This window comes from Pogona vitticeps, chromosome 3 (genome assembly GCF_051106095.1).
Source record: "Pogona vitticeps strain Pit_001003342236 chromosome 3, PviZW2.1, whole genome shotgun sequence".
Taxonomy (NCBI): domain Eukaryota; kingdom Metazoa; phylum Chordata; class Lepidosauria; order Squamata; family Agamidae; genus Pogona; species Pogona vitticeps.
The window spans coordinates 162,212,798-162,238,023 of record NC_135785.1 but is presented as its reverse complement, the minus strand read 5'-3'; the positions used below and the strand labels follow the sequence as shown (position 1 = coordinate 162,238,023).

The following is a 25,226-nucleotide window of genomic DNA, read 5'->3' as shown; positions in this document are numbered from 1 at the left end:
AATAAATAAATAAATAAATAAATAAATAAATTCTATGCTATTTGGGGTAGATTTGTTGAATTCGTATTAGTGAAGGGAAAGGGGGAAGCCTCTAAACAGCAATCTATACAATTTTGGAAAGGAAGTTTTTAATAAAAAATATTGTTCAATGGGGTCCCGTGGGTATGGGGTGCATGGTAGAATTTAGTGTATATCAAGCACTACTACTACTACTACTACTACTACTACTACTACTACTACTACTATTATTATTATTATTATTATTATTATTATTATTATTATTATTATTTTGTATTTCTGTTGTTGCATTTGTTTTCTGTTCTAATTTTTTTAATAAAATAAAATAAAAAAAAGACTTCACTCTCCAAGATTATTGGCTCAAGGTCAGCAACCACATTATCTTGGTTGTCCGGGACATACAGATCTTTCTGGCATAATTCCTCTGTGTATTCTTGCTATCTCTTCTTGATGTCTTTTCTCTTAAGTCCCTACCATTTTTGTCTGTTATCATGTCCATTTTTGCACAAAATGTTCCTTTAATATCTCCAATTTTCTTGAACAGATCTCTGGTTTTTCCCTTTCTATTATTTTCCTCTGTTTCTTTGCACTGTTCATTTCAGAAGGCCCTCTTGTCTCTCCTTGCTATCCTTTGGAAGTCTGCATTTAATTTTCTGTAACTTTCCCTATCTCCCTTGTTTCCCTTCTCTTCTTTGCTATCTGTAAGGCCTCATTGGACAGCCATTTTGCTTTCTTGCATTTCCTTTTCTTTGGGATGGTTTTTGTTCTGCCTCCTGTACAATGTTACGACCCTCCATCCATAGTTCTTCAGGCACTCTGTCCACCAAATCTAGTTCCTTAAATCTGTTCTTCATTTCCACTGTGTAGATTATACCTGACTAGCCCAGTGGTTTTTTCTACTTTCTTCAGTTTAAGCTTGAGTTTTGCTATAAGAAGCTGATGATCAGAGCCACAATCAGCTCCAGATCTTGTTTTTGCTGACTGTATAGAGCTTCTCCGTCTTTGGCTGCAGAGAACACAATCAATCTGATTTTGGTATTGCCCATCTGGTGATGTCCATGTGTGATGTCCTTGTGTTGTTGGAGAAGAGTGTTTGTGATGACCAGCTTGTTCTCTTGACAAAACTCTATTAGCCTTTGCCTTGCTTCATTTTGAATTCCAAGGCCAAACTTACCTGTTGTTACTTGTATCTCTTGATTCCCTACTTTAGCATTCCAGTCCCCCATAATGACAAGAACATCTTTCTTAGGTGTCAGTTCTAGAAGGTGTTGTAAGTCTTCATAGAATTGGTCAATTTCAGATTCTTCAGCATCAGTGGTTGGTGCATAAACTTTGATTACTGTGATGTTGAAAGGTCTGCCTTGGATTCATATTGAAATCATTCTATCATTTTTGAGATTGTATCCCAGTATAGCCTTTCTCCACTCTTTTGTTGACTATGAGGGCTACTCCATTTCTTCTACAGGATTCTTGCCCACTATAGTAGATATGATAATCGTCGGAATTGAATTCACCCATTCCCGTCCATTTTAGTTCACTGACGCCCAGGATGTCAATGCTTATTCTTGTCATCTCCTGTTTAACCACATCCAGCTTACCAAAGTTCATAGATCTTATATTCCAGGTTCTAACACAGTATTTTTCTTTGCAGCATTGGACTTTCACTTCACTTCCAGGCGCGTTCGGAGCTGAGTGTCCTTTCGGCTTTAGCCCAACCACTTCATTAGCTCTGGAGCTACTTGTCCTTGTCCTCCTCTCTTCCTCAGTAGCATATTGGATGCCTTCCGACCTGAGGGTCCCATCTTCCAGCGTCATATCTTTTAGCCTTTTGTTTCTGTCCATGGAATTTTGTTGGCAAAGATATTGGAGTGGCTTGCCAGTTCCTGCTCCAGGTGGATCGCGTTTAGTCAGAACTCTCCACTATGACCTGTCCATTTTGGGTGTCCCTGCACAGCATAGCCCATTGCTTCTCTCAATTACTCAAGCCCTTCACCATGACAAGGCAGCAATCTGTGAAGGGGGTATTTATAATATTGCTCCCTAATTTCACTGGATGTGCCACTTTCATGATAGAGAAATTCAGTTACTAAAATTTTAAAAGACACTTAAAAATTAACTTTTAAAAGCAAAATTTGACATTTTCAAAGTGGAAAAAAAACCAGTTCTAACATTTTGCCAGATTTCTAAACCTCTATATTTCATTCATCATCTCCAGGATGAAGTAACCTGGTGTTGTCTCAAGGGTCATAATGCTTTAAAACACATTCTCACTCTGAATTCAGCTCTTAAATATAAGGCAAAGGGAATTATTTTAAAATCCTTTCTGAACCAAGCCTCAACATATAAAGAGACCCAATCTAAAAGACTGCCCGAACCATTCCAAAACATTTTGTTGCCTTAGGCAAAGCATCAAATGGTGTCCTCCCCAACTAAAGCTGTCAGAAATAGCTTACAACTTACAATAGTTTCTCCCCCTTCCTCCCAGTACTGCACATTTTTGAAACATAATAAATTAATAATTTGCTGTCTGGTCATGGTAGCCAAAATCTGCTGCCTGAGGTGGCTTCCTCCTTATTCTTCCTAAATTCCCTGAGGACTGTGTTGTCCAGATTGCCAGAACTGTTTTTGCCGTGCCTAAACTAAATAACTTGGTGAGTTAAGTTCCTGGCCCTGGAACCGGAGGTGGGAAGTCCATTTCTCTGCTCTATGTCCCAGGAAGAAAGCCAGGCCATATAGTTTTGGGCAAACCTTGGAAAGGGTAACTGTAAGTCAGAATTGACATGATAGGATATAATTATTATTAAGTGAAACTTTTTGGGAGGACTTCACCCTGCCCTTTTAAACAGCAGGCTTCCATGTCATACTACTGTCTCCCACACACTTCTCAGCCTCAACAGTTTTGCCACCCAGTATGCATGATGGTTTTTTTTAAGAGCAAAAATCTCTTGGGTTTGCAAAACCAGTTCCAAAATTCATTGGATCCAAGTCAATGTTAATTTCACTGCTCCCTTAGTGCTCTAAGAGCATTCCATTGTTGTATTTTGGGCAAATTCTACTGAATTTATTAGCATGAGTCAACTTCTTATTTGGGATTTTATAATAAACTTTTAAAAGCATATAAATATTGGGGGGGGGGGTTTGCAATTACTTTGTGGCTATTGGGGAGAAATTGCCCAAACAGAGAAGAAATGCTGACAGAGGCAAGGTAGAAGAAATTGCACAGTCCAAAGTCTACAGACCTCTAATAAAAAGTATCTTTAGAGATGAAAATATGGAACTGATACAGTGCTGGCAAAGTACTGTAAGACTGTTAAAAAGGCCTTGGAGGTGGTGTATATTTTGTGGTTGAAATAAGCATTAGTACAGTTCCAGAGCTAGTATATTGGCGTGTAAGTTGATCTGTAGCTAATCAAAGAGAACTGCCAACGGTAGCCTTACTTTGCAAGCTGGGGGAGTCTCCCATCTAACATTAGGCAAGCAATTTCTCGTTTAATAGATCACTCTAAAAACACGGGTGAGGTTTAAAACCCAACACACATTGTATATGAAGCAGATACCGCATGGGAGGCAAAAGGAAATTAACTCAAGCCACACATGTCCATGCAGATGGATTTATGCACATTGGGTGACTTGCCTCATGTCTAGCAGATACCAGAGTTTTCCAGGTTAGTGAGATTTACCTGAGTGCTAATAAATGGTTCACTCTCTGGGGCTGCTGCAGCTGGTGACTAATCTTGACAGTCACTAGCAAGACAGCACATCTAGGGCAAGATGGTGTAGAGAGCAGTTCCTGTGGAGCCAACATAGTCTCCCGACATTGAGCTTCAAGAAATCAACAGTTTCAGGTAATTCTGAGTCGGGGGAAATGGGAAAAGGGGGGGGGGGAATAGGAAGTGAGCTATAACAACAAGGGATCTCTTCAATATCAAATAGCTTTCAAGAATTACCTGTATGGAAAGAGGGGCTCATTTTCAAAAGGGGTAAAATTAATTATGGGAGCAAAAGTCTCATGACAGGTCGCTTGCCGGGCTATGAAATCTTTTATTTCACTTTATAAATATTTGTCCTATTTTCTGTGCTGTTGTACAACATCAGCTCTAATCCATCTGTGAGGATGTGAGACATGTGCATGTTCCTCATGAAAGTCTTACCTGCCAAATCATTCCCAGCATAAGCCAAACCTTTCCACATTTGGGGAAATTAATATCGTACTATTTATTAACTCCAGATATTTTTTCTCTCTCTTTTTTTAATGCACATATATTCCTATACCTTTCAGCTTTTTTTGAGGTTCAGAACCTATTTCCATTGCAAGTCCCATGAGAGGCTGTGGGGGTTGGCATGGGTTTGTAAAAGCCAAGTCAAGAAGGAAAATATTCCAAATGAAATTAGATTTGAGAAATCCCTATACATTATTGAGCCATGATCACTATTTTAGCCGAACAGACCGAGTTCAGGTGTTTACTTCTCTTCCACATTATGTACTTATCAAGAGACGTATTTCTCCCTTTATGAACTTCAGTGGTTAAGCTTCACTACAAAAATCAGAATCCATGCCATGACCTCCCATGACGGATTCCAATGCTATTAGTCTGTGACAGACCATTTTACTATGTTCAGTGGGTACCATGGCCTAAATCCAATTGCCAGTTCCAATTAGAGTAAAAGCCATCAAATCAGTTGCTGAAGTATGCGTAAATTTGTATGTAAACACCACTGATTCAATAGGTCTCCTTTTTCTTGGCAGTGCTCATTGGATTTACACCTCTGGCACTATGTTTCAGGTCATGACTCTTACAGAGAATTGTGTAGTTTAATCTGGACATTGCCAGGGCTAATGTGAATCGCCATTTCTTCTTCAGTCACAGTTCTCCAGGACAGGTGTCCTCACTAATGTCATTAGCCCTCCATGCCACAGAGAGGATAGGCTAGAGAAGAAGTAATATGTATACATTCTCCTTTCTCTACTGTAGGAAGGACCAACATGTGTCACATGGGCGATGTGGAACACATAAAATTGATAAAAGATGTTTATTTGTTTCTTCAACTCTTCTATTGCCCAATTTGTGTGAGGACTACTCTGGACGGTTAAGACAAATACAATATATAACATTAGAAATAAACAGTAAACAATACAGTAAGAAAATAATAAAAGCAAAACAAATCAATAAACAACATGAAACAAACACACCAAGAGCACCGTGGAAGTCAGATGGGCAGCACAGATCTGGCAAATTCATTGGAGGATGCCATTGAAAGCCTCTTTGAAAAGCATCATTTTAAGCAACCTCTTAAAGACTGAGAGGGAGGACCCCAGGCACAGCTCAACCAGAAGCCCATTCCAAAGGGCTAATGCCACAACTGAGAAGGTTCAACTTCTGGTGGAATTCTTTCTAGCCTCCCTAGATTTGACAATCCGTAGGAGCATGGCCTGCAAGTATCTGGTGGCATGGGTCAATGTTCTTGGGGAAAGACATTCCAACAAGTAAAGAGGGCCCAAACCATAGAGGGCTTTATAGGAGAGAACCAAGACCTTGAACCTCACCTGGAATGTCTAAGGTAACCTGTACAAGTGAGCCAGGACTGGGGAGGTGTGGTCAAATTGGTTCACACTCAACACCACCCCGGTGGCCATATTCTAAAATTACTGTAGTTTCCACATCAGTCTCAAGGGAAGTCCATGTTACAGTAGTTGATGTTATAGATCACCAACACATGCACCAATGACTTTAGGGCCCCTTTTCCAGATAAGGGGAGTGCCATCGGTACTGATTGTCCTAGCATAAGCTTTCCCACCTCTGGATTTTGAAAATTAGCTTGCTTTGTTTGGTGATTAGTCACTGAGAGATAAATATAGGATTGTCTTGCTGAGGCATGACTTCTCAGAAGGAACCACATTCCTGGAAGAAAATCATGCTACCACCTTCTGATTATGAGCTTTGTGTCTTGTGTAGCTGACCCTAAGAATGGAAAACGTAATTAAGCACAAAAGATAAAGGTAAAGTTAAAGGTTCCCCTTGATAATTTGTCCAGTTGTGTCCGACTCAAGGGGGTGGTGCTCATCCCCGTTTCCAATCATAGAGCCAGCGTTTGTCCATAGACAGTTTCTGTGGTCGTGGCCAGTGCAACTAGACATGGAATGCCATTACCTTCCCACCGTGGTGTTACCTATTTATCTACTCACATTTTTAGATGCTTTCAAACTGCTAGCTTGGCAGGAGCTGGGACAAGTGATGGGAGCTCATTCCATTGTGTGGATTCAAACTGCTGATCTTTCACCCTCACAGCCCAAAGGCGTTGCGGTTTAACCCACAGCGCCACCACATCCCACACAAAGGATAGGGATAAGGAAAAGTTTATTTTTCCTACTATAGCTTCCAGAATACTCTAGCCAACATGACCAGTGGCCATTGTTTTTCATATTAGATGTATCAAGGGATAGCCAAGGGATTCAATTTTATCAAAAGCTAATAAAATCCTCATCCTCATAAACTGCAGTTCATCCTAGCATATCCATAAACCTGGCACTATGTGGTTATTCTCGTCGTGTCCACCCTGGCTCTGAGATGGGTTGTGAACATTTCAATTGCAACATATTCCTTTAAAAGGCACCATTCTTAAACATATAAGGCCATTTCCACCTGGAAACTGGAGCAAATCCCACTGAGATGAATGCACTTCTGCTACCTTGTTCTTGTACTCTTTCAGTTTATTTCAAAATTATTTCCATATGGATTGTTTTTACCCAGAGTCTTTTTACATAACATTTATATGAGCTTTAAAACCTGCTCAAAATGTAAAATTAGCTTTTCCCATTAATATAGTTTGATGATGCTCAGTTCTGCCACAGTTTATTTGCATGTAATAAGAATAAGATATGCCTTTAAAATCTGGAAAGTGGAAGGCGCACCCATATGAAGACACATGGAGAATTTCTAGCACAAGTCATGAAAAATATTTTTGAGATTTAAAAAAATTACAGGGAACCAGTGTCAAGAGCAGATAAGAGATGATGTAAAAAGCAGGTGGAGACCAGAAACACTAGGGTTAAAAACCCATTTGGCACAGTGAAGAAGCAGGTAATATGACTTTATGGCACTTCTGCTAGTAATTATATGGGTGTGTGGAGGGAAAATCACTGTAATTTTTACAACTATTATTCTGTATTGGCAAGCACTTAAGTTCCCTAGTATTTCTTTTAATCAGTTGGCGCACTTACAAGACTGATTTTCCAGCTACTCCATGATGAGGCTTTAAAATGTGCACCAATCAGTTCCAAAGTAACAAATTTTCTGCTCTGCCTTTCAGTTATAGGCATTGGAAGCTAGAGAGATGTATTGGAGATGCCCTGTTTAAGTTCATAAAAGAACTTAGAGGGGCCTCAGAATGGTCACTTCATCTCATCAAAAAGCTGCAGATTTCTTCTCTGGCTCTGACTAAATACTAAAACCAGAGACAGGATCTCATCTTAACCCACTGCAACCCACCCATCTTCCTAACTCCCAAATGATAATTTTCTGCAACTAAGGGATCCATTTGCAGTTGAGGGTTGTAGGATTCCCAAAAATTCCATAGCCATCTTCAGGCATTACTCAACTTGTCCTAACCTTGGGTACCTCAGATGTTCTTGGACTGCAGTACTCAGAAGCCTTCACCACTAGCTGCACTGTTCAGGGTTTCTGGAAGCTGCAGTCAAAGAACATGTCGGCTGCCCAAGGGTGGGAATCACTGCTCTACAACTGCAAGGTATCTGAATACTGTTTGTAGGCTGTGTTTTTTCAAAATACCCCCACACCACTGCAGAAGTATACTGGATACCCTGCAGGTCATTTTGAAAAAACACAACCTACAAACAGTATTCAGGCCCTCCACAAAAATACAGCAAATGTTACTGTCAGCAAAGGACAAAAGGGACCGCCTCACCACTGCAGGAGTATACCGGATACCTTGCAGTGGTGGCCAGGTATATATTGGGACCACAAAATGCAGCATCCACACCAGAATCAAAGAACATGAAAGACACTGCAGACTGAAACAACCGGAAAAAGTGGCAGTAGCTGAACATGCCCTGAAAGAAGCTGGACATGAAATCCTATTTCAAAACACAGAAGTACTGTACAACACCAGCAACCATTATGTTAGACTACACAGGGAAGCCATTGAAATCCACAAACATCAGCAAAGCTTCTACAAAAAAAGAACGTTTGAAACTCAACAAATCCTGGCTCCCAGCATTGAAAAATACAGCCTGCAAAAAAAGTCAATGAACTATACCAAGCCACAAGGACTGGTATCACTGCAGACAAAAGACTAGCTAACAAACACCTATCAATCACAGTGACAGATCATCTCCCCACCTTATCACAACAATACACCCATAACAAAAACATCCTGATCACCATAATCACCCAATCTCCTGTAAAGGTCAAAAAGCTGATTCTACAGCTACAAATACTGTACTCAACTATCCCACACACTGCACCAGAACACAGAGTTCTAACTCCTATCCTCTGAAGATGCCAGCCACAGAGACTGGCGAGACTTGCACCTTTAACTCTTATATACAAGTTTGTTTTAAAAAATATCTTGACTAAGTATTTTCCAAAGCCATGAAAATTCAAATACATTGAGCACTAACAGTAGCAACACAGTTCTTGTTAGAATTCAATTTTAAAGTACAGACCACCCTACTGGCAACCAAAGCATGTCATTTCTGCTTCTTGACATGGTCGTTTGCTGAAAAATGGCATGGGACATTTTGGGTCCTCATAAACACAGCACCGGCTGAGAAAGAAAAGAGTACTTCAATGGCAAAAAGTGGCACTTTCTGTCTTCAACATTTTTGTGGCTTGCTGAAATGTTTCACTGTGAGAATGTGCAGGCATTCACCCCTAGTAAGCCATCTGGCCCCAGCACGCAAGTGTCAGTCAGTCAGAAAGAGGGTACGTTTTCTCAGGATCAGGTGACACAGCTGAAGAAGAAACTGCTGGAGGAGGCAAGGTCAAGGAGAATAAAAGAGCAGGACTGGGAAGACATGGGTTCATCACCTGTCTCCAAAGAAAAGGGTATGTAGGAGGATGCAACAGAGGACAACTCTGGAAGCTGTCTAACCTCGCCTCGTTTGCTTGCTTGCTTGCTTCTTTGCTTGCTTGCTTGCCACAGGAATCAGAGATCAGAGACTCCAGGCAAAGGCTTGGACAAGGCTACATTAGCCTGTACACCACTGCATCCCTTGAGAGGCAAGTGGCAGGCACGCCAAGGGAGAGGATGGGTAGAGATGGACTGCAGAGTCTGACTTCTTCTGCCCATCTTTACAAGCCTTCCCTGAAAGGGGTGCTTCCTGGAACTAAGCTCTCCTCTCCATCCTGCTTTCCAGAACCCGGATCTGAGGAACTTCATTTAACTGGGTCCCCAAGTTGGCAAGCAGAGACCAAGGGTTTAGAGACTATAATTTTAGTCCTATGAGACTATGTGGGAAGTGACACTACATCACTAATAAAAGCTCTTCTGAGCCAAGAAGCTGCGCTGCAGCCCATCAGGTCATTACTGGGGGATCCTGTTCTTGTCAGCACAGAAGGAGGAGGAGCCACATTTACTAATTTTTGATCCATTTATTTTAACTGCACATGGCACATGGATGAAGCTCAGTAACCTTGTGTAAAACTCTTATGGTGACAACTCTGCAGGATGCCTACAATGTAGTTCTACTTCTGTGCAAATTCTGCAACAAAGCCTGATCCCAGGGGGATTAAAATGTTCCTCTCTGGTGGTTAAGGATTTTAAAAATTGCAAACTGGTGTAGAAAAGGGACAACGGCACCGAACAGGCCAAAGATTTGCAAAAAAAAAATAAAACAAGGAACTAAGCAAAACCAAGATGGAGATATTTGCCTATTTCCACTGGAAAAGCATTTTGAAAAAATCCCTACCAACAGTGAGAAGAGAATTTGTTGGCATAAACATGCTCATTTTAACTGGGCAGCGGGGGGAGCCCACAAGAGAATGGAGGGGAAATGAAAACTGCTTGACATTTGGTAACCAACCTCAGGGCTTTCAATACTCATTCTATTTCAAATAGGAGACCAAATTATTTGCAATTCAGAAATCTGTTAGAGAAGTTTGGATGTGGAGAATTTTAAAAGCATCTCTATGATGTGCCTTGGGCATTGTTGTGTTACCTCTCCCTTATCTGTCAGCTGGTCTGTCCATCATTTCCTTCATCATACGGAGCAATGCAAAAGGACTCACTGAAACAGGAACAAGCTTGTTTTGCGTTCAGAGTGTTCTGTTCGCGTGTGCTGTCCACATAAGGCAGAGCACAGGAGAAATGAGGTTTGACAGTCACCTTCCCTTGATGAAAGTGATGGTAGCGGGGGAAGAGCCAGTGCGTTTTTCCATCACAAATGGAGGGGACACACTTTAAAGAACAGCTGAGTAGTGCAGAGGTGGCAAACCTTTGGTACACCAGATGTTTTGGATTTCAGCTCCCAGAATCCCCAGCCTGTGTTGCCAAAGATAAAGGACTGTGGGAGTTGTAGTCAAAAACATCAGCAATGGCAAAGGTTCTCCACCTCAGAACACAAAATATCTGATTTGGCATCCTAGAAAATCAGGGTTCTAAAAAGCACAAAGACCTTCATACATCCAGGAGCCCCTCCTTTTCAGAATGACCACTCTCCACCAACAGGAAGGCAACAACAGCAACAACTCACTTCCCTTCCTCCACACAGTTCATTAATGTCTTATTGGGACCTTACATCACTAAGTGAATCCAAGTGAAGGCAACTACCTCAAATTGGCATTAAAAGGTGATTAAGCCCATTCAGGAAAGAAGATATGTCAATCAGTGGCTGTATTTGCTATGTTTGGAAGCAATATACTGTACATCTGAGTGCCAGATGTTGGAAGCAAACAACCGGACTTTTGCTTTCATGTCTTGCTTGTGAACCTCCGAGAGGCATCTCTCTGGAGGCCACTGAAAACAGAAGGCTGGATTAGATCCCTGTTTGGCTTCTGATCCAGCTGAGCTTTTCTTATATGCTTACAGTATGCACAAATATTTTGGAGGAAGTCCCACTGTGTTCATTAGGCTTTGTCCCAAACAAGTATGTGCATAGGCTTGTAGCTTACACAACTGCATCTTCTGTTGTGCTGCGCCTGTGTACTCTCTTTGGGTCAAGGCAGATGGGTCTGAGAGCAATTATAGCCCCATAAGCTGTGTATGTGGTTTTTTTTTTTAAGCAAAGATTGGCTGGTGAGCTCCTGGCTTTTGCCTTGTCAATTACCACCTGAGAAAAGGACAGACCTTAAATTCATATGCATCAGCAGAATCTCTTGAGAAAGGCAGAGAGCGTACTGTAGCTAATGATGCTCAGAACTGGTTATAAAAGAGGAAACTATTTCTAAACTAATTGCCAGGTGTTTCTACAACCTCCAGAAACTGCCTGTCTTATCAGTAGCCATTCCTATTACTCTAATGAGACAAACATTTTTTTTTTGAAAAGCAGGTTACCTGTTAAGGTTTTCTTTCTTTAGTTCTGCTTACACATCCTATTTCATTGGGCAGATATGTTTTTAAGTGAGCGAAGGCCAGCACTACAAACATTTGTCTTTATCTTAAAAAACTGCTATGACAAAATGCGACCTTCCCTTTAGGCTTGTAAGCACTGGCAGCAAATCGATAGATCCTGGTGCACAGAAAAATCTTAGAAAAACACCGTTGCTGGAAGGTAGTGCCTCCAGAGTGGCCAAATTTTGCAGATAAAAGAAAACACTTTTTTTTCTGTACTGCACTATTTGCTAACATTTGCTCCCCTCCTCTAGCTGGGGCTGCCTAAGGTGCTATAAAATTTTGCAGTTTAAAATATTCTTCTCATTTTTCAGTAGGTGGAAGACTTTTTAAAATCCTATATAACAGACCACACACAAACAGTTAGGAGGACCGAAGCACAGGAAAAGGAGGATTCACAGTGGATTTTGTGGTTGAACTGCAGTACTGCAGCCAAGAATCTGCTTACAACCTGAGTTCGTTGCCAATGGATTCAGGTAGCTGGCTCAAGGTTAGTCTTTCCGAGGTCTGGTGGTTGTAAACAAGAGAGAGCTTTAGTACTGTGGAGCCGTATATAAGCAGTACACTTTCCTTTGCTTTACTGCATCATCCCAGGACATGGACTATTTGTTTACTTGTTTCACTTTATATAATGCTCATAGTTTAAAAGCACATGTTCTTTCCATTCCAGATCTTCACCACTTTGCAGCTTCTTTTTAACAGACCATGAGGACAAACTGCCCACAAGCTCATTTGCACACATTTTCATGCATATTTTTGCACCTGTGAATGACACAAAAATGCACGTTATCTGGGCAGCATTATTCCATGTATTTTTGTATGCATGTCTTGTTTGGTAAACTTTCAAAATTTGGAGCAGGAAAACCCAAAAGTAATTGTACTCTTATCTGGTTATCGGCTAAGCAAGTGAAAAATTTTTGAACTGTTTTAAAATGTAATCCAAACTTCACAACTAAAAAAGACATGCACATGACCATACCAAAGCTTGTGTTTGTTTGTCTGTTTACACGATTTTTACTAAGCTTGGGTCTAGAAAAGAACTATTTTTAACACCCATTGACAAAGTTATCTGGCAGTTGTACAAAGAAAATAAAATGTACAGAATGTAAAGAATAGAAAACATGCTGAGAATCCTCTTGAGGACATGCAGAGCAAAGGGGCAACTCCGTAAGAAGACCCTCATTCATTACATATTGGTTGTAAAATAGCAAGCACAACAGTGACATAACTGATTGCGAGGATAACTCACCATGGGTAACCTCTTGTGAAGCTGTCCTTGCACAAACAGAAATGTGCAGTCGGATGCATTGGTCCAAAAATGGAGATGGAGATTACCTGAAGACATTATGCTGCCAGCCAATCAGTTTCTACTGCAGGTGGCCTCAGCCAAAAACTTGCAGAAAGAGCGTCTTCAGAGCCAGGCCCCAAATTAGGAAATGTACATACAGATTACAAGCTCTGAGGACATTCCCAAGCATCCTAAAAATGGCAGGTCTCCTTCACTGACCAATAGAAGGGAAAAAAATAAGAGAAGACAGTAGCACCACAGTGCTAGCTAGCATCTGGAAACAAATATTCACCAATAGGCAACAGCCAAACTTAGAAAAGTTTTGGGTTTTGTTTTAGACTACAACTCCTCGAACCTCCCACCTAGTCATCCTGGCTGGGGGATTCTGGGAATAGTTCTCTAAAAATAGGTTTTGAAAGTACTGGTCAAAAAAACAAAGCAGCATGGAAACCGTGGCCCTTCAGGTGTTGCTGGAGTATGATTCCCAACACACCTTACTATTGGCTGCCTGACCAGAGCTGATGGAAATCGGAGTCCAACATCTGGAGAGCCAAAAAAGTTTCTCTCCCCTGGGTTCAAGTTACATATAACATTTGGAAAAGAATTCAAAGTACATAAACTGCACCGCGAGCCTCTCTTCAACATCTGCTTGACTTCTCCCTGTTCTAAAACAAAAATGTTATGTCTTATTTTGATTTGGACACTCTCCATGTGTTTAGTTTTATTTCAAGTGAGAACGGAATGAAAGCAAAGCTTGGATATTAAGGGGTGGGAGGAGAAGCAGACCAGAGAGTGCTCCAGTTTATACAGTGAACAGGTGAGAAAAATCAAAACCATCTCTTCCTCCTCCTCCTCCTCCTTCTCAGTTATATTGAACAGTGCACATAGCCGCATGGGCTTTGTTGGTAGTGACAGGATATCATTTGGGCAGGCTTTCCCTGTGCCTCCAGGGGAAGCTTCCAGTCATAGCCAAGCAGCTGAGAACAGAAGGTAACAGCATGTGTGGTCTTCTGCCTTTCTATGCTCCAGCCCCCAAAGGCTAAATGATTGATTGTTTGCAATCTTTGAAATTTCCAAGGTAGTTCAGTGTGAGTGATGCAGCACAGTCTGTGGGGGTCATTGATTTCTTCTGGAAAGCATCGGAGAGATGTTCAGAGAGAGGAACACCTCACCCCTTTGCCCCAACAGGACTGACAAAAAGAACGAACATTTTCCAGGAGGAGCAATATATTAACAAATAATCCTTTTTTTAAAAAAAAAAAGTACAAGGCATTCATGTGCAAGTGAACCAGTTTCTTAATCAGATACGCATCCTTCAGTCTTGAGAGTCTATGGTAACATGCTCTGTATGGAGGACTTGGAACAGCATCTAGTATGGCCGAGAAGGCCAGTTCGAGAGTGACAATCCCTTCCACACTGAAGACAAATGCAATCTGTCCCCTGGCCAGCTCCCTGATTTTGCTGGATTCAGGACTGCCTCTTTGCCTCAGCCTGCTGAATCCGGCCATCTGCCATTCTCACAACATGCCCAAGCCAAGGTAGATGTCGCTGTTTCAGGAATGTATACATTCTAAAAAACCCAGCTTGTTCTAGGACTACTCTATTTGGATCTTTGTCCTGCCAGGTGATAAAAAAAATGTGTCGGAGACAATGCATATGGAAGGTGTTCAGCTTCCTCTTCTGCTGTGCACAAAGGGTCCAGGACTAACTGCAGCACAGTAGTGTGCTCGGGACACAGGCTCTATAGACCTGGATCTTGGTATATGCCGTCAGCTTCTTATTCAGCCATACTTTCTTTGTGAGTCTAGAGAACATGGTAGCTGCTTTCCCAATGTGTTTATTCAACTCGACATCTAGAGAGAGGGTATCAGAGATCGTTGAGCCAAGGTACACAAAGTCATGAACAACCTCCAATTCTTGTGTGGAGATGGTAATAGAGGGAGGTGAGTCCACACCCTGGCCCATGACTTGTGTTTTCTTCAGGCTGATTGTTAGTCCAAAGTCTTGGCAGGCCTTGCTAAAACGATTCATGAGTTGTTGAAGGTCTTCAGCAGAATGGTCAACAACAGCTGCATCATCTGTGAAGAGGAAGTCCTGCATGCATTTCAGTTGGACTTTTGGTCTTCACTCTCAATCTAGAGAGATTAAATAGCTTTCCATCTGACAGTTTCTTAATATGTGGCCAACATAAGCATCAGCTTTAGATTTCGTTCACTTATTTTATAGGGGCACAATAGTTGAATGTTTCCCAGAAATGGTGCGGGTCAGAAAGCAAGATGCAAGTATGCAATGTTTAGGTCCATCACTAGGCAAAACAGTGGCCAAAACTCTAGTGCATATTTATGCTGGTGCAACTCTGTCAGGGTAACATTCAGCAGCGAACTACCACACATTAAGAAGTCAGTGTAGGCATTTCCTGTTGTACATCAAGTCATCCAATGGGTGTGTGACAGCAAAGCTGTGGCAATTTGCCATTGAACGTTAGGCTAGTGGAGTTTTGCCAAGCATAAATAAGAAGATTCTGGCCAGACTGTATATATAATAAAACATGTATCCAATCGTAGCTCAAAAGGCAAAGCCAAGCAGAAGACACATCCATCTTAATAGCAGTCCTAGAATAGAGCCAGGGAAAACAGGGTCAAAGCCCTGTGATATTTTAAAAAGCAAGGATGCTGATGACATCTGCCACCACCAGTTCCCGTAGACTGGCCTCTTTATGCCCCAGTCCAACTGCTACTGCCAATGGAGCTGACTCATCGTGAAGGACAGCCTTCTTCTCCTTCCCCCTGCCTCACTGCCACAGGCTAAGCAACAAGGGAAGGAGAAAGTGGGTGGTACACCTAATGGGTTGCTAGGTTTTTCCTATCCCTATCAGAAGGTTACAGAACCTTCTTCGTGTAAAGTATACACTCTGCCCTGGAGCTGGAGTTCTTTCTATCTTCTCACTGCAGGAAGAAAGTTGGAACTAGGTGAATTGGAAGTAAGGAAGGCAGCATACCAGTACAGCACTGGGGGTAGCTCCCGCTGCACTTCCTCCTGAGCTCCTTGGACATCCCCCTCTTTTGCAGGACAGGCCTATGTTTGGCCCAGAGTTCATCCTGAACATCTTAAACTAGGCTGCTGCCCACAGGTCACCAGAGAAAACCATTCCAGTGCCAGTTATTCCATTGCCAAGCGAGCCTTCTCAGCTTCTGCACATGAGATGGTCGGGCTGCTGAATTGCAGTTTGCTTCCATCTTTCAGCAACAGGGCCCAGGGCAGCCGCTGAAGTCTCAGGGAGCTGCTATACTTCTCCTGCTCTCCAGGTGGACAGACAAATCCCGGAGCAAATGTTGATGGTAGAGGAGAAAATCTGGTTTTAGGGGGTAGGTTTAGAACACTCCTTCTTCATCCATTCCCATGTCTTGGGGGGCCCTTCTTCAACTATTGGCAAACCATGGCATGGGTCCACTGACTCAGCACAAAGTTGCTCGCAAGCATGGTTGTGTTTGCTTCCTTCCCAGCCCTTGCCTGCCCTGCCTCTGTGACATCATAAGGGCATTCCCTGTGACACCAACGGCTGGTTCCTGCCATCAGGTTTTATCCCTGAAATCTGTGCGCTATGTGGCAAAAGAAGCCTCTCTTGCAAGTGAGGCCGGAAAGAGACATTCATGATAGCCTCTGATCAGAACTGAAAGCATATCAGTGTTGCAGAGCAGTGACTGAAACAATCCTTCTGTGTTTGTAAAATTAGATAGCAAAGAAATCCCATGCTTACATCTAGAGCAGAGGTCCTTTAGCTGGATGGGGCTGAGGAGACAGATCTCCCACCCCCACCTCCACAAAGCCCCTCCGTGCATGTGCATAAGTGCCCCCCTGAGCACCACACCACCCTTCATGCAAGCGCGTGAACACACGCACCTGCATGAGCACCCTCCTGCTCTTTCGTGCACGTGCACGAGCGTGGGGGGTGCCCCACCATTACCAACCAGTCTGTGGGGTTAAAAAAGTTGGGGACCACTAATCTAGAGGATTGTGATGGACTTGCCAAATAGAGGGAAAATTTATTCCCCATAATCCATGAAAATGTGGGCCCGGTAGTTGAATTGGCCAGATGGGACGAGGAAGAAGTATCTTCTAATTAGGAGAACTGCCTATAGCTGTTTGAAATGTTATCTAAAACTTTCTTGGCCAGAGAAAGCTGTAAGGAGCCTCTTCCCATGCTCCCTTAATTGCTAGCACCTGCCTTGTCTGAGGGGGGGGGGATGGGAGAGATGCATGAAATAAGTTACTTCTGCAACATGATTGGTAGAAAAGATGAAAACATCTAAAGAGGGGGATGATGGTAGTAGAAGCTGAACAATAGAGCACCCCAGCTTTTGTCAAGCAGGCCTTTGCCAAGATGCCCTTGCTTAGCCTCATATCTCAGGAGAATTTAATCTGTGCCTGCTCCTCTCCTGAACTCTGTACATGTACTGGAACTATGCTACAGTTTTATTGCTTTGTAAGTATAGATGTTGTTATACACGCATGCGCACACGTGCGTGTGCACACACACACACACACACACACACACACACACACACACACACACACACACACACACACGAATATGATATATTCAGAGGGGGAGAAAACTAGCCACAGCAGTCTCTTAGCTATTTGGACGAAATGCACCCTAAAAGCACTTTACTGGACGGAGGAGTCATTCAAGCAATATTGTTACCAGAAACACTCACATCTATTGAGACACTATTATAGAAGTCAGTCATGTGTAGAATCTGCTGCTACAGGAAGCACAGAAGTACTTGGGGACTTGCTGTGCTTCGTATGTCGCTCAGCATGCTCAGCCTGAAATTGCAACACTTGTTTGTTTTTTCTGTCTAGTAAATAAGAAGAGGTTTGTTTTTCCTTCCCCTAGCACCATGAATGTATATATATGGTAGTTTCCACAGTGGGAAGAAAACTTATAGAAATAAAACAATGGATCTTGCCACAAGGGCAATGAGAGAAGCAACGGAAGCAAAGGGTTGTAGTAATGATTGAAGGAGAAAATAAGCTAATCTTCCCTGGCTAGACAGATCACATACAGTATGCATTTCATACAGAGCCTGGAAGTTGCCTTTTATGTTTGGATTGTACTTCCAGGTCCCCCCAGTCAGCATGACTAGTGAGGCATAAGCACAGAGCAGGGCTCTCTGGACTAATTCTGCCCCTGACGACACAGACACATACAGCTGAACTGGGCAAGGGTTCCTCCCTGTAGGCTCCTTACTCATATATCAACGGAATGCCCACGTCGTTCATTTAGGTCCAGTATAGCACAGGAATCCGACTTAGCGTCAGGACTGGCCCTACGACTGGACGAAGTGAAGCAGACACCTCAGAACACAAATAACGAAGGGTAAGGGGGGGAAGCAATACATGGCTGTGGATAGAGCTGCGGGTTACGTGGAGCCAGCCCTGTGTCTCCTATGTAGGCCTGCTGTTGTTGGATACATGGGTTCCTCAACATGCCAGCGTTAGAGGAATAGTCAAGTCACCCACACAGTCCTACTGTTGTCTGTATATGAGACTGGGACATCTGACGGCTTGATCTTAATGACAATAAGAACTGCTGTTGTATCCATGTTCTGCTTTTTGTTTGTTTGTTTGTTTAAAACAAGATTTCTCCATAACGTAAACAGAAGAACAGAGTGTTTTGCCAGGGAACTGTGTTTTCTGATTGGAAAGTGATGCAACATACTCTTCCACCAGAGGGTCGTATATTTTAGCACGCACATGAAACCCAATTTGTTTTAGTCATTTCCACAGATGCTCAGGCCCATATATGCCTCTTTCCCTAAAAGCTGCTTCTCTCTGCCTGCCGGGGAAAAGCAAGCGCATTCCTAAATGACAGGAGAAGCCAAGCTCTCTAAAGGGACAAGCAGCTTTGCCAGCAGACCCTAAACCTGTCCTTCTTTCTCCCCACAGCAGCAGGGGCAAATGGACAGTGTGAGGGCAGGGCAGGTGGGCACACGGCCAATGCCTCAAGTGCCATGATTCTAAATGCCAGTGTAGCCCCTTCAACCAAGATAAAGCACAGCTTAAGAAGACACATGCATCAACCCAAATGCCATGCGATTATCACATTATTTCTAAATTGATTCCATTTAGAACAGAACTTATTGCAAGGCAAATACAAACACAAACAAGCCTTAGTTCTTTACCTCAGGCAGGAGCTTTACTTGGAATGGCCGTGCCTACTCTTTATTTGTAAGTCCATATTCTAAAGAAGGCAGTATCTGGAAGAACTCTTGATATACTAGAAAGGCTCACAAGTCTCAGGAATTGAATAAAGGAACTGATCTTACACCCTATTTGAAAACAGCGGATCGAGCTGAGACATCCAGCGCAGCGCCTTGTCCGTTGAGAATTATTCAGTTTCAACCTGTGACTCCACAGAGGTGGACAAGGTCCTTGATCGCTGCTGAGCCTCCTCCTCCTCCCTTGACCCTTGCCTGGTCTGGCTAATCAAAGCTGTCAGGCTGGTGATAACTGAATGGGCCACTGAAATAATAAATGAGTCTTGAGACAACATTGATAATTATAGGCCCATCACCAATGTTTCTTTTCTTAGCAAGGTAGTTGAGAGGGTAGTGGCCAACCAACTTCAGGCTCTCTTGGATGAAACCAATACCCTGGATCCATTTCAGTCGTGTTTCAGGCCGCACCACAGCACGGAAATGGCATTGGTCGCCCTGCTGGATGACCTACTTAGGGAGGCCGACAGGGGCAAAATGTTCTTGCTTGTCCTCCTTGATATCTCAGCCGCCTTTGATACTGTCGACCACAGTATCCTCCTGGGGAGGCTCTCCAAGCTGGGGATTGGTGGCCTTGCTCTCATGTGGCTCCAGTCCTTCTTGGAGGGCTGTCCCCAGAGAGTTAAGCTTGGGGAAAATATATAGGCCCCATGGTCCCTCAGTTGTGGGGTCCCGGAAGGTTCGATCATCTTTCCAATGCTGTTTAACATCTATATGAGGCTGTTGGGGGGGTGGTCTCTGGTGATGAGGCGCTTAATGCCAAGAGAGGCCGGTTGGGGGGAAAAACTAGAAATTGGGCCTTCTCGGCAGTGGCCCCTCACCTCTGAATCAACTTACCTGTAGAGATTTGCCTGGCTCCTTTGCTGAGAGCCTTCAAGACTAACTTGAAGACATGGCTATACAGGCAGGTCTTCCCTACAGCTACTACCTAACCTATATCCTCTTTTCTTTTTTCTATTTCTTTCTTCTTTTTCTTATTTCCTTTCTTTCCCATCTTGGACTCTGTGATCAATCTGGATTTTATTTTTATGTTATATGTAAACCGCCCAGAGTACACACGTTCTAGATGGGCAATATACAAAACTAATCAACAATAAATAAATAAAATACCCAAGCCAGTATTTTACTGCTAGCCTCAGCTAGAGAGCAGACCTACTGAGTCAACTGCTAAATGGTAAGTCAATAATTTTATGCAAGTCCCATTGAATCTAGTTGGGAATAGCAATAGGATACTGACTTAAAAGTATGGGAATCTTCGGATTGACAAGAATATAAAATAAAGCTTTTGAAGCTGCTGTGGATTTTCATATACAGTAGAAGAAAAATGAGATCTCACTGTATCCTGGCTTCTCAATAATGTAGAAAAATGTAAACAATTTTCTAAAAAAATTCTGAAGCATGAACCCAAACATAACATTTTACACTAGTGTAGGTGATCACAAAATGAAAAGGCTAATGATGTAGGTGATCACAGAACAAAGAGAAGTCAATTAGCTTTAGAGAGAAGTTGCAAAGAAGTTGACACGCAGATGTCCACCAGCAGATCCCCAGGGCGACGCCCTGAGAACTCCCTTTATTAGCTAGCAAGCTTACACAGAAAGTTGAAAGAATTCAGATAGGATACTGGTTACCTAATCGCTACTAGGATTGGCCAGAGAAAGCCTTTGAAATTATAATTAACTCTAAGGGGAAAAGCAGAATGAGTAGTCATCCCGCCCGCTGGCAGCTGCCGGTCTCCACCAGGAGAGTTTGCTCTCACTGCAAACGGATAAACAGCTAGCAACCTTGAACAGGGTTTTTCCACACACTATAGATAAAAATGATTTTCCATTCATTTCAACCTGAATCTTGCAGCAGAAATGTTGAGGAAAAAAGTACGTACGTGTTTTCTGTTCACTTTCTACTATGACAACATTGGCCTAAATCCAATTGTTATTTCCAGCTACAGTTCACCCACTGAATTCAAGGGACCTATGTAAATACTAACTTATTAAATTCCCATTGGTCCACTGGGTGTGCTCTGTTTGGCCCAACAACAGATTTAAGTCATAGTTTTGGAACCTTCATTTTGCTACCTGGGCAAAAAGGTACAGTGGTGCCTCGCATAGCGAAACATCGCTGAACGGGGCAGGGAAAGCCATTGGAACGCATTAAACATCGTTTAATGCGTTCCAAAAGGCTCCTCTACTCACCGTTCAGCGAGGTTTCCTATGGCCGGCAGCCATTTTCACGCCCTCCCTCGAGGGGAGGGCGCGAAAATGCTGCGCGCGGCCATTTTGAGGCTTCCGGTGGCCATTTTGTCCACCAAACAGCTGATCGGCAGAGCTTCGTTTTGCGAAGATCGGTAAGCGAAACGCTTACCGACTTCTCAAAGCGAAATTCTCCCTATCTGAAACTCGTTGAGCGATCGCATTAGCAATCCAAAAAAATGGATCGCTATGCGATTTCATCGTTATACAGTGCACTCGTTAAGCGAGGCACCACTGTATATCATTTTAATATTTCAGGAGTGTTTTCCCACATTTATCTGAAAACAGTACATGTGAAAATATGGGGTGGGGGAATCCCAACAGAACTCAAGTTCCTATTAATGTGTTAATTTCTATATTGAATTTAAATAAGTATAAAGACAAGAGCTAATTCATTAATGAATAAAAAGTAAGTGGCCGAAATCCGGTTGCTTAGTGCAGTAAATGGCACTACAGTAGTCACATTAAACCAATGGGGATTCAGTAAGTTAATTCCTCTGTACGTTCCATGGATTCAATGGGACTACTCTAGTACAATTTACTATGCCAAGCAACAGGATTTTGGACACTAAATCAGAAATGACCTTTCAGATTTTGATTTCAGGCACCACTGTCTCATGTGTGTTCAGAAAAGACCTAGAGAAGATTGCATTTTGAGAATTACAGCATGTAATAAACCTATGAAAAATGGTACAGAATAAACAGCAAACCATGCCCTTACATTTGACCTTTGTCTATTATGTAACGTAGTCCCAGCAGTGATCTCTGGAAGATTAAAATTCTGAAGGAGAAGATGAACAGTCTTTAAAAGATCCTTTAGACAAAAATATAAAGATGAGCTTAATAGCGATGGAAGAAAATCTGGGGTTCAGGTAAAGATTGCTGCATCTTTGCAGAGTTTTTTGGACAGATAAAAAGTATTAAGGCCAAAATACACACAAATCTGACATAAGCTGACATTTTTCTCACCTTTATCTCATATACAACAGGCTGATCAATCAGAATTCCATCTTGACAATTACCTCCCAACTTAAACCAGAAAAAAACAAAAGTTCTACATAGAGACCTTTTCTAAAAATGTAAACAATTAAACACCAGATGTGTTTTAGACAAAGCACCATGTTGTGTAGTTGCATTTTTCCTTTGAAGATGAGAAATGGATTATACTATGGATCATAGATTCTCAGGAATATTATTGTTCATAAAAAGATGACACCTGCACAACACCTTATGCTTGTAATGAAGTGCCAGCCTATACAGGATTTCACTGTTAATTTGGGAAGATCAAAACATACTCTAAATATTAAGGAACTAAATCCCTTAATGAGAGGAAACGTCAATCAGGAAACATTAAAACAGAAGACTGATATTTTTAAATCAGGTAGATCAGCCAAAGGCAATCAAGGGACAGAGTCCAACAGCAGCCCAAGGTCTGAACCAAGTCAGTCTCAAGCAACAACTAGGGAGTGGTAGAAGAAAATAGTCCAAGGTCAGACGCTGAAAGATCATTCGCAATACGAGCCAAACACTGCAGGACTATTTGATAAATCTTTTACATATCTTGATTTCAACAATTTTATCGACCATCAATCTAAGATAATACCTTGTTCTGCCAGTTCATCTTTGTTCTTTAGATTAAAATCACTATCTAATATCTCAGCATATCTCCCATTTGTCCCTTGAGATGTTCTTGCTGCATCAGAGAATGTTTTTAATGGAGCTACCCATAATGGTATCTTTCTATAGTGTTGTGCCTTAACTGTTTTCAAACCCATAACAGAGCTCTCCTGATCAAATGTAAATTAAATGTTTTGCATTGCTTATCATCTTGGTACCATAGGTAGGCATGCCAGTCTAGCCTTAATTCATGCCCCTCAATTTTTAAAAGTCTCCCATTTTGTAGAATAATCCATTCCCTCATCCAGGATAGAGCTGCTGTACTGTAATAATTCATCTAATCTGGTAGGCCAAACCCTCCTCTTTGTTTATTGTCCTGAAGACCCTTAAGTTTTATTCTTGTTTTTTTCCCATCCCAAACATACTTGGTCAGTTCTTTTAAAAAAATTCAGTTCTTTTAAAAAATTTTTGTTTTAATGATATTGGAATTGTCTGAAAGAGGAAAACTAGCTTTGATAATATATTCATTTTTATTGCGGCTATTCTACCCATTAGGAATAATTGGAGTTTAGACCATTTCTGCAAATTTACTTTGATTTCTTTCATTACTTCCATATAATTGTCCTTTATTAATGTACAGTGGTGCCTTGCTTGATGACGATAATCTCTTTCATTGAAATTGCTGTCAAGCGAAATTGTCGTCAAGCGAATTTTAAAATGAAATGCATGGAAACCGTTCAATGCATTCCAATGGCCTAAATACCTACTCATTTTGCGAAGTTCCTCCATAGGGTGGCCATTTTCCGGTGCCTGTAAAGTGAGGAATCCGTCCTAAACCACAGTGGGGAGCCATTTTGCACAGCGGGCTGCGATTTTAGAGCCGCTGATCAGCTGTTTTAAAATCATCGTCTAGCGAAAAATCGGTTCCTGAAGCAGGGAACCAATGACTGTGAAGCAAATTTCTCCTATTAGAACATCGTTTTGCGATCGCAAAAGCGATCACGAAAATCTCATTGTCAAGTGGTTTCATCGTTTAACGAGGTAATCGTTAAGCGAGGCACCACTGTACTTGGTTGTTTTTTGTTTGTTTGTTTGTTGTCATATTAATTCCTAAGTACCTTCATAATTCTTCTTTTGTCATATTTTTCATCAGATTTTTTGTTTTTTGTTTATTTATTTTAAGACCTGACACACATCCATATTCAGTTATTGTCTCTACTAATATTTGTATTGACATCATAGGTTCTTTTAAGATTATTACTAAATCATCAGCATAGACTTGAATTTTGAAATCTTCTTTAACCTTTAAGCCTTTGATTCTCTTATCCTCTCTGATTTGTTGGTACAGGACTTCCAACATGAGAATAAACAATGGGGGAGGGGGACAGTGGGCATCCTTGCCTTGTGCCTTTTTCAATTTGAATTGTTTCTGTCAGCTCTCCATTCACTTATTCTTGATTCTTGTTTAGAATATATTGCTTTAATTTCCTCCTATAAACATATCTCCAGCTTCCATTAATTGTAACTCTGTCAGCAAAAAAATAGAGTTCATATTGCCAAAGGCCTTCTTTGCATCGAAAAATATTAATGCCATCTGTTTTTCAGGGTGGGCTTCATAGTATTCCAAGACATTCAATACTATTCTGATATTATTTTTCATTTGTCTTTTGGGTAAGAATCCTGATTGGTCCTGATGAATGATCTGCACCAAAACTTTTTTCAATCTGTTTGCTAATATTGATGCAAAAATTTTAAAATCTACATTCAATAACAAAATTGATCTATAGTTTTGGATTTCTGATTGATCTGTACCTGCTTTATGTATCAGTGAAATTACTGCTTCTTTCCATGAAGTGGGAATTTATTTTTCTATTTCTATTTCTTCTATTAATTCCTCAAAGGGTAAACCTAGAACTTCTTCAAAATTATTGTAATATTCAGCCGGTATTCCGTCACTTCCTGGAGATTTATTATTCTTTTGTTTTCTCATAGCTTCCACCACTTCACACATCGTTATTGAGGAATTCAAGATCTCTTTATTTTCTTTAGATAATTTCTTTACCTGAAACTTCTGCAGATATTCTCTTTGCTCTATTATTGATTTCCCTGGTTCTTTGCATAGCGCTTGATAGAAATCCTTGACAATTTTTTTTTATTTCCTTCTGCTCCCATTTAGTCTCTCCTTCCTGGTCTTTAAGGGTTATA

At 41.6% G+C, this 25,226-nt stretch overlaps 1 long non-coding RNA gene across 1 annotated transcript in view; it reads right to left on the bottom strand.

Annotated features, from left to right (window-relative positions):
- Nucleotides 1-287: 287 nt before the first annotated feature.
- LOC144588481 (uncharacterized) overlaps nt 288-25,226 on the bottom strand; it is a 54,560-nt gene continuing 29,621 nt past the window's right edge. The window contains exon 2 of the long non-coding RNA XR_013544068.1: nt 288-12,348. This is a non-coding gene — a long non-coding RNA (uncharacterized LOC144588481). The remainder of the gene's footprint in view (nt 12,349-25,226) is intronic.